This window comes from Canis lupus, unplaced genomic scaffold (assembly GCF_011100685.1).
Source record: "Canis lupus familiaris isolate Mischka breed German Shepherd unplaced genomic scaffold, alternate assembly UU_Cfam_GSD_1.0 chrUn_S315H475, whole genome shotgun sequence".
NCBI lineage: Eukaryota > Metazoa > Chordata > Mammalia > Carnivora > Canidae > Canis > Canis lupus.
In genome coordinates, this window is record NW_023331243.1 from 33,393 (window position 1) to 43,099 (window position 9,707).

At 42.2% G+C, this 9,707-nt stretch overlaps 1 long non-coding RNA gene across 1 annotated transcript; it reads right to left on the reverse strand.

Moving 5' to 3' along the window:
* Positions 1 to 475: 475 nt before the first annotated feature.
* On the reverse strand, positions 476 to 6,555 carry LOC119879129. The gene is made up of 4 exons (XR_005387344.1): positions 5,931 to 6,555; positions 4,957 to 5,227; positions 1,107 to 1,202; positions 476 to 693 (listed from the first exon to the last, which is right to left on the reverse strand). It is a non-coding gene; the product is annotated as an uncharacterized LOC119879129 (long non-coding RNA).
* Between the last annotated feature and the right edge of the window lie 3,152 nt (positions 6,556 to 9,707).

The window sequence follows — 9,707 nt, forward strand, 5'->3', positions numbered from 1 at the left end:
CATGTGCTGTCCTGTCCCAGACAAAGGCACTCAAGGGGAAAAGGTGGCACAGCATAAACACAGCAGAGATCTGGAGGTGTCCTGGCTGAGAGAAAGAGAGACAGGGACCGGTGTCTGCACCTCAGTGCCTGTGCCTTTGTCGGGTAAAAAGTGTTTGCAAAAGCAAAGTTGAGGATGCCATTGTATATCACAAATAATAATAATGGTGATAATAGTAATACTGTCTTCTCACCCAAGCCAACCTGTTTTATTATAGTTCATTAAACAGAACAAAATTGTGTACCTCTTCTGTAAATAAAGAACCATGATTTCATTGTCAATAAATTTATTAGAAAAATTCTGAGGACTTTTTTTTTTAAGTTTTTTTATTTATTTATTTGAGAGAGAATGAGAGAGAGAGAGAGAGAAGAGAGAGAGAGGCAGAGACACAGGCAGAGGGAGAAGCAGGCTCCATGCAGGGAACTCGATGTGGGACTTGATCCCAGGTCTCCAGGATCATGGCCCAGGCTGAAGGCAACACTAAACCGCTGAGCCACCTGGGCTGCCCAGGACTTTCTTTTTTCATTAAAAAAGATGAACTGTAGAATTTCCTTCCTTTTTTGCAGGTGAAATGTTCAGAAACTCACAGGTGAACAATATTCTTATCAAAGGTAAAAAGGCAGCTACAGGACATGAAGAATCATGTCACACTGTCTGTAATTAATTGAAGATCACTTATTTCAGATTTCAAGGCACATTAGTAGTATGGTCTATTTTTAGCTTATAATTTTTTTTCTCAAATCACATCAGATTTACAGAAAGTTCTAAGAATAGTACCATGAACTCCCAGACACCTTATTCACTAATAATAATAGTGGAAATTGGAGCTACAATGATCACAGAATGAGCATTTTCATTGTTGTAGGCTCTTACATTAACATGATTTAACTCAGACCTTCATGATCATTCCTTTTCACAAATGGCTAGCTGGGCATCACTGAGGGCTGGGGACCATTATTCTGTGAGTTTCAGCTAATTCTTTAACCATGTTTTTTTTTTTTTTTTTTCTCATTTCTCTTTTTTTTTTAATTCAACAAAGAGAAAGATGGCATAGGACTGCTACTTACGTAAAGGCTGAGACATTTCTGTGTGTGTTGGCTTTCTGTCTTTCATTTTATGAGGGAGTGAAAATTTTCTCAATATTCCAAAGAATTTGCTAAATACTAAAAGAAAAAAGAACACCTTTAGAGGAAATAAATTACAAAGTGGTCACCTCTATGAGATATAATTAATGAGCAAAGTTAGTCTAATATTAGCATGGCCCAAAAAAGGAGGTGCTCATTATATTTTGCCCTTAAAGCATATGGTGGAGATAAAATTGAATCTACGAAGTGACCAATTAAAACTAGAGAAAGCAGAAAGAAGGGGGAAAAAGAAACAGAAGAGAAGCAATAAGTTAAAAAACAGTTATTAATATGACAGGTACTAACCTAACTGCATTAGTAAAACTTTAAATGTGATTGTTCTATACACACAAAATTTTTTAAAAGGGGGGATTGGCAAAATGGAGAAGAGAAAAAACTGAAAACGAAACAAAGCAAACACAAAAACCTCAACTGTATGTTTTCTATAAGAAACTCACTTTAAATGTAAAGATTCATAAAGGATAAAACAAAAGAGACAAACTTCCAGTTTCAGCTCTGACATGTAAACAGATCAGAAGTTGTCACTGTGGACTCCTAACAATCATAACAGAAATGTTGAAAAAGCTAACAACTGACTTTTCATGAACTTCAGAAAATTTGCAGGGCAAACCACCACTCTGAAATCTGGAGGGAAGCCAATCCAGGACATCACCTGTACCTGAAGTCCCTGAAGCCATAAACTGGTGGAAACATCAGAGTGACCTCTTTGGCCAATTCTGCAGGTGGAATGGGCCCTAGCGAGACAGGAACAGCTCCAGGGCCTGCAGACACCGTGGGGTTTTGCCTCCAGGAACTGCAGCGGGTTTCTACTCTAAGAACCCTCATGGCCCCACAGGGGTGGGGATGGGGGGAAGCAACCATTTTTAAGTAACTCCAGAGTTTTTCCTATGGTGAGTCCTTTTCAGCAGAAGAAAAGGCTGTTTGGAAGTCTTCTTCATCCCAGGGAGTGGAAACTCAGCCACCTGCAGTCCCCCCTGGGATGCCTGTCGCACCAAAGGAAAATCTAAAAGCTGATAAACACATCCCAGCAACACAGGACCACTAAAAAAATGAAATTTAATCATAGGATTATAGAAAAACTCCCCTCCACGCAAACGGAATTTAAATTAGCTGTTATAAGAAGTCACACTCTAATGGAAAAAGTAGATACCACACAACAATATATAACATAGGCAAAGAGGTGAGAAGTAAGGAAACAAATCAAAAGAGAATGCTAGAAATTAAAAAAGAAAGAACAGATTACAACAGAAATCAAGAGTGCTTTTAATGAGCTTGCCAATAGGTTGGGTACTTAATTAGGAGGAAACCAGTGTGTTGGAAGATAGTTGAACAGAAACTACTCAAAGTGAAATACAAGGAGGAAGAAAAGAGAGAGAACATTGAAGAAATTTGGAGTAGTAATTTCAAAAAGTAGAATACATTCATATCTGGACAAGTAGAAATAGAGAAGAGAGAGAGCGCAGAGATATTGGCAGCAGTAATGGAAAAGAATATTTGAGGAATGCCTGGGTGGCTCAGTGGTTGAGCATCTGCCTTCAGCTCAGGGCGTGATCCCGGGGTCCTTGGATCGAGTCCTGCATTGGGCTCCCAGTAGGGAGCCTGCTTCTCCCTCTGCCTGTGTCTCTGCTTCTCTCTGTGTCTCTCATGAATAATACATAAAATCTTTAAAAAAAAGTATATTTGAAAATTATTAACTAATAATAATTTTCACTAAACCAAAGATCCAGGAAGCCCAGGAAACACTAAGCAAGGAGGTATCAAAACCAAAACAAGATCACTGGGTCACCTCATGCTCAAAACTCTGAAAAATATAGAAAATCAAAGACAGGCAATGGAATGCTATTCAGCCTTAAAAAAGGACATTTTGTCCTGTAAGAGAGCATGGAGAGACATTGAGAGCATTATGTTGAGTGAGAAACTTTGGTACAAAAAGACAAGGACTGAATGATTGCATGTGGACATGGTATTTACAGTGGTTGAATTCACAAAGTCAAAGATGGAATGGTGTTTACGGAGGTGGGGGAATTTTTTTTTTAAGATTTTATTTATTTATTCATGAGAGACACACAGAGAGAAGCAGAGACACAGGCAAAGGGAGAAGGAAGCTCCCTGTGGGGAGCTCGATGTGGGACTCGATCCTAGGACCCCGGGGTCACAACCTGAGCCGAGGGCAGATGCTCAACCACTGAGCCCACCAGGTACTCCACGGTGGGGAAATTGCTAATCAACAGGCATAAAGTTTCAGTTAAAACAAAAAGAGGTTTTAACAAGACCTAAATAGAGGTAGAACAAGATCTAAATAGATGCTTCACCATAGAAGACATGCAGATGGCAAACAGCCTTACAAGAAGACATTCTCTGTCATGTATTATTAGGCAATTGCACATTAAACCAACAAGATAATAACAGCACTTATTAGAGTGACTAAATCCAAACCCTGACAACACTAAGTGCTGACAGGGATGGGGAGCAACAGGGACTATCGCTCACTGCCGGTGGGAACGCCGAATGGTGCAGCCACTTTGGAAGACTATCTGGTGGTTTCCTACAAAACTAAACATAGTCACTGCATAATTCTTTAGCACTTCTTGGTATTTATCCGATGGTTCTGAAAAGGTACGTCCACACCAATAAGCCGCTCATAAGCACTTTTTTCATGAACGCTGAAAACTGGAAATAACCAAGATGTCTTTTGATAGGTGATTGGATAAGCAAATTGGGACGTATCTATACATCAGGATATTATTCAGTGATAGAAAATAAATGAGCCCTGAAGGCACAGAGAGAGAGGGCCCTGAAATGCATATTGCTGAGTGAACGAGGCCTGTCTGGGAAAGCTATATGGTGTACGGTACCAAATACATGAAAAAAATACAAACATGGCAAAATGGTCAGTGCTGCCAGCTGTGTGATGGAACGGGAAGGTGAAGGTGAAGCAAGGGGATTTGGGGCACAATCAAACAATAGTGTGTAACAATGCAGCGGTAGATGCATGGCATTTTGCATTTATCAAACTCATAGAACTTCACAGCACAGAAAGGGAGTCTTAACATATGCAAATTAAGAAAAATCTTTTAGGAGGTTGGGGAACTCCAGGAATGAATACCAACTACGACAAAATAACATAATTGTAATACAGATGCGTGAATCAACCTCACTGAGGGATGACGGTGAGTGGTGCTGGCACAGGTCACCTTGGATGAGCGGAGTCTTTAGTAAGAAAATAAAAGGAAATGCATAGCACAACTGCCCGACCGCACTCTGATGAGTGCACCGTGGTGTGCCAGGGATCAAGAAAGGACAACTTCTAAAAACAAAGAAAACCTGAACAAACTCTGGGCTTCTGTTAATCATAAAATAATATAATAGAGAAGATGAGCCTGGTGTTTCTTGTGGTGGCAGAAAGTGAGAAAGTGAAAAACAAAAGCAACCCAAAGTAAAGAAAACACTGTCGGCAAAATCTCGAGAGACCACAGGAGCCGACTGGTCCCAGGGGCTGAAGCTGAAAGGACAAGATGCACAAAGTGGATGATGTAGCACCGGGTTAGATCGCAAAACACACAATAGACACCCATGTGCCCATATCGATAGGAATAAGTCATGGAATAAAGACACGGCACAGGCCACACAGATGCCCTGATCGGCTGCAGGTGGCCCGCTCTCCAGGAGGTGGGATGTGGCTCCCCCTTCTGGGGCGCAGACTGCCCTCCCACGGGCCCAGGGCCTGAAAGGGCTGGAAAGGCCCGACCGCAGGGGAGCTACCAGCCCTGACCTGGCCAGGGGAGACCCGGTGAGCCCATGGACCGTGAGGGCGGTGTCGGCCAGAGATGCTATGTGAGGAACATGGCAGTTGGCTTTGGTTCCCTTGGTCCGAAGCACCCAACCTCGGTCTCAGGAGGAGGAAACGTGCGACGGATCCCAGCAGGGGTGTGTTCTGTATTGCATCTTAGTTCTTCTCGGTGTTTGCAAGGTCGCAGCCAACGGGAGCCTCAGGAGACGTGGCAACTGAATGTCGTGTAGGCATCCTGGGTGGGCTCCTGGAACTGAAAGAGGATGTGAGGTAAGCACCAGGGAACTCGGAACAGAATATGGGCCCCAGTTGGTAGTATAACGTTCAATGTTGTCGCTTTATTGGCGACAGGTGTGCTATGCTCCTGTAAGGTGTTACTAACATCCTACACCTGGAAAATGGGGATGCGTTACAGGGTGATTCGTGCTATCATTGCAATTTTTCTGTACAACTAAAGCAATTCTAAAAGGAAAAGTTTATTTAAAATCTACTATTTCAGGGGGCGCCTGGGTTGGTTAAGCATCTGCCTTCGGCTCAGGTCATGATCCTGGGGCATCGGGTTCCCTGCTTCATGGGAGGTCTGCTTCTCCCCCTCCCTCTGCTACTCCCTTTGCTTGTGTGCTCTCTCTCTCTCTCTCCCTCTATATCAAATAAATAAATAAAATCTTTTAAAATATCTACATTTTCAAAAAAAAAATAGGGCAGTGGACGGCAAATAAAAAAATTAAAAGTGAATAATTTAATAACTTTTCAAAGCAGTGCCAAGTTCCACACAAAAGCCCAGAAAAGGAGAGCCTGTGTACACGCAGGTCAATGCTATTGCGAGATAAAGAGGATTAGTCCCTTTGCTGAGCCTCCAAGGCCTAATTGGAGAAAGAACTATCATGCCGCTGCCTCCCTGACGCCAATGTTTCGCTTCTGATGAGCAGAAACCCCGGGACGACAAACTCACGTACCTCTGGCCACCAGCGTAAATGGGATGATGTTGCAGACATTTCTCCATCTCTCAACTAATTCGGTTAACTGGTCGTAATGCAATCAGAAATCAGTTGATTGAGACAGACAGTGGAGTTCTTGCCGGGGTTGTGGGAAGACGCGGAGGGAAACGCAGGTGGATTTAAGGTGGAGTGGCCTCCCGGTCAGTTCCAGGGAAGCTGGATTCCCACTTCCTCCCGTCCTGTTCCTGATCCGTCTCTTCCACCTGTAGGCTTACCTGCCCGGCTCCCAGCCCCCCTCGCCCTCGCAGCCGTCCTGGCCCCGCAGGCACCTGCTCCTATTAAACCACACTTGCCATGTCAGGTTGAAGCCCACACCCCTCGAAGCCTCTCTCACGCCAACCTCCCATCCCAGAAGCTCACCCAAATAGCCCTCGCTGACCCGATCTGCCCTCTGCCTGGCGAGTACTTACTGTGTTACCTACTCACCATTTCGGTGCTTTGTTTAATTTTATTTTCTAATTACCCCAACTCCATCTCTCATTTCATTGCAGTCGCTTAGATTTACTAGATTCCTGCACAGCGCCGTGCGCGTACGTGACATTCAACTCGCTCCATCGACGGGGACTGACAAAAAGAAGGCCGACGTTTTCAGATTACATCGTTTCGTCCTCTGATGTGCAAAACCTGGTCAAAGTTCTAGAAACTCCTGACTCAACCTCAAATTTATGAAACTGGCCTCTCACCAGGTCATCCTCAGTAAGTTTGGTGGAGACTTTTGCGGGCTGAGGTCACTAGTCAGAAGTAATTAAGTCCAGAAACCTGGATACCGTTTGTTGGCCCAGTGGCTGCACGCTGTTGGCGTCAAGGGCTAAGTGTGGGGGGGCCCAGGCACCCACCCCCGACTCATCGCAGCGGCCTTGCCCCTCCTGACAGCCCCAACCGTGCCCCACCGCAGGCCCCTTCCTGGAAGCGACCCCACTGCATGGACGCAGGATGTTCTGAGCCGTAGGTGACAAATACTTGACATTATGCCCCCTTGTTAGACTAACTTCCTCTCTTAATGACTACGCTTATTTATTTTTCTTCACATCCTGCTTGCTCATTACTCATTTTCAATTATGAGTCAGATTTCTTCTGGAGTTTAATTACTCTTCTGGTTGAAGATGATAAATTAATTTGCTTATTAACTCTGTAACACCTTTTAAGTTCAGTGAATTAGGTGCCATTTACTATTTTATTTTCTGTGGTGGAGGGCCGGTGTTTGACATGGATTACAGCAAGCAGCAAGACAGAGGAATGTTGTAGATAAAAACTGCAGAAAGTTGCCTGGGTGGCTTCAGTCCCCAATAAAGATATTCCGGCCTGGTGTTGGCAGAGGCTGGGCTAATTCCGACGTACCTCTCCCAAGCCACTGAATTATTACAATGAGGCCGTATCTTTTCTGATTATTTTCCAGATTATTAGCTATTTCCTTGGGGAAAATATGTTGTGTATGTAAAACAGTTATGGATAAAGCCCAAGTTTCATAACGTGCCAGACGTGACATAAGTTTGGTCATGTGATGTAGCTCGTGCCTCCTCCCTTGCAGCTATTTCTGTCCTCCAAGCCATGCCAGTTCTCACTCTACGTATTTAAATGATCTCAGGGAAGATGGCAATGTGAATGGCCGGCATTCTTTAAGATTCAGGGCTTTTTTCAAGAGCAGTTTTAGTATTGTAGAAAAATTGGCTCAAAGTATAGACAATAGTCATATTACCCTTCATACAGTTTCTCCCAGTACTATCATCTTTCATTGGTGTGACTCCTTTGTTCCATTTGCTGAACCAATACTGGCCCCTTATTATAAAGTTAAACAGTTGACAAGGCGCCTGGTGGCTGGCTCGGTCAGTTAAGCATCTGTCTTCGGCTCAGGTCATGATCCTGGGGTCATGGGATCAAGTCCTGCATTGGATCCCTGCTCAGTGGGAGAGTTGCTTCTCTCTCTGCCTCCACCCCTCCCCCTACTCATATGCACTTTCTCTCTCTCTCTCTGAAATAAGGAAATAAATAAATAAATAAATAACATAATAAATAAATAAATAATAAATAAATAAACAAAAGCTTTAAAAAGAAATGTAAATAGTTGACCAAGAAGCACAAACATGCAATGGAGAAAAGATGGTCTTTTTCCACAAATGGGGCAACTTTCCACATAGAACAACTGTGTGTCACCATGCAAAAAAAAAAAAAAAGGAATGTAGACACACCACACCACAATTAACTCAAAAGGTTCACAAAACTGAGTGCAAACACGAAAGCATAACATTCATTAGGGATAGCATAGGAGGAAATCTAGAGAATGTTGGGTAAAATGGGTGCCTTTTTTTAGATTACAACACCAAAGACACAATAGACGAAAGGATTATTAAAGTGAACTTTACTAAAATTAAAAACTTCTCTCAAGAGACATTAAGAGAAGCAAAAGACAAACTACTGACTGAGAGAAAATCTTTAGAAGAATATAACTGACAATGAACTCTACTCAAAATATACAAGGAGTTCTTAAAACCAAATAATAAGAGAACAAATAAGCCAGTTAAATTACAGGCAAAAGGTCTCAACAGAAACCTCACCAAAGAAGATGGACAAATAGAAAATAAGATCATCCACAATCTACGTCATAAGGGAAAATGCCATCTAAAACGACAACGAGCTCGCGCTACCCTACTATTAGAATGCCCCAAATCCAGAACACTAACAACATCAAATGCTGACCATGATGTGGGGTAACAGAGACTTTATTCATTGCTGATGGGAATGCAAAATGGTGCACCCACTTTGGAGGACAGTTGTCAATTTTTCACAACAGTCTTAAGTAGAGTTTTCTTATGGAACTCTAGCAATCATGATATAAACCAGCAATCATGCTCCTAACCCACACCCAAGGAAGTTGAAAACTTATGTTCACACTACAAAAACCCACACATGGATGTCTGTAGAAGCTTGACTCATAATCACCAAAACTTCGGGGTGTCTGGATGGCTCAGTCGGGTAAGTGTCCAACTCTTGATTTAAGCTCAGCTCTGGTCTCCGAGTCGTGAGTTCAAATCTCACATTGGGGTACATGTCTGAGCCATATAGCCTACTAAAAAAAATAAAATTAATAATCTCCAAAAATTAGAAGAGCCAAGATGTCCTTCAGGGAGTGATGGATAAATAAGCTGTGGTCCACTCAGACAATGGAATATTATTAAGAGCTAAAAAGAAATGAGCTTATTATAAAGCCATGGAGAAACGTGGGGAAAATTTAAATGCATGTCACTAAGTGAAACAGATCAATCTGATAATGATTTTAATATGAGTTCAGATGAAAGTTATTTAAGGTATATTATATCATCATCTATGACAGTATATGATGTTATTTGCATGTGTTTGAGATTATATATAACACATGAGTATTTTTCTCCTCCATTTTATTACATAATCCCCCCCCTCCCATTTGTACTGGTCATTTGAGAAGAAATGATGGACTTTCAGCATGAAAGCTTTGGAAGGTTTTGTTCAGACAGGTCTAAGAAGAAAATACTCATTTTCGGGAGCCCTTAGTAAATCCAAACAGAGTTTTTAAAATTTTGTTTTAGGGGATTACATTGTAGGTGATAATTTGATAATATCTAGGGATAGATGATCATTATACACACACAGAAGAACTGAGTATGTCCAGCTGGCTTCAGATGTGTCTTTGCAGTCATCACTGGGGTTTGGCAATTACTTGTAAGACAGAACATTGTTGTGTGGTCCTTATTTCACCTCGTT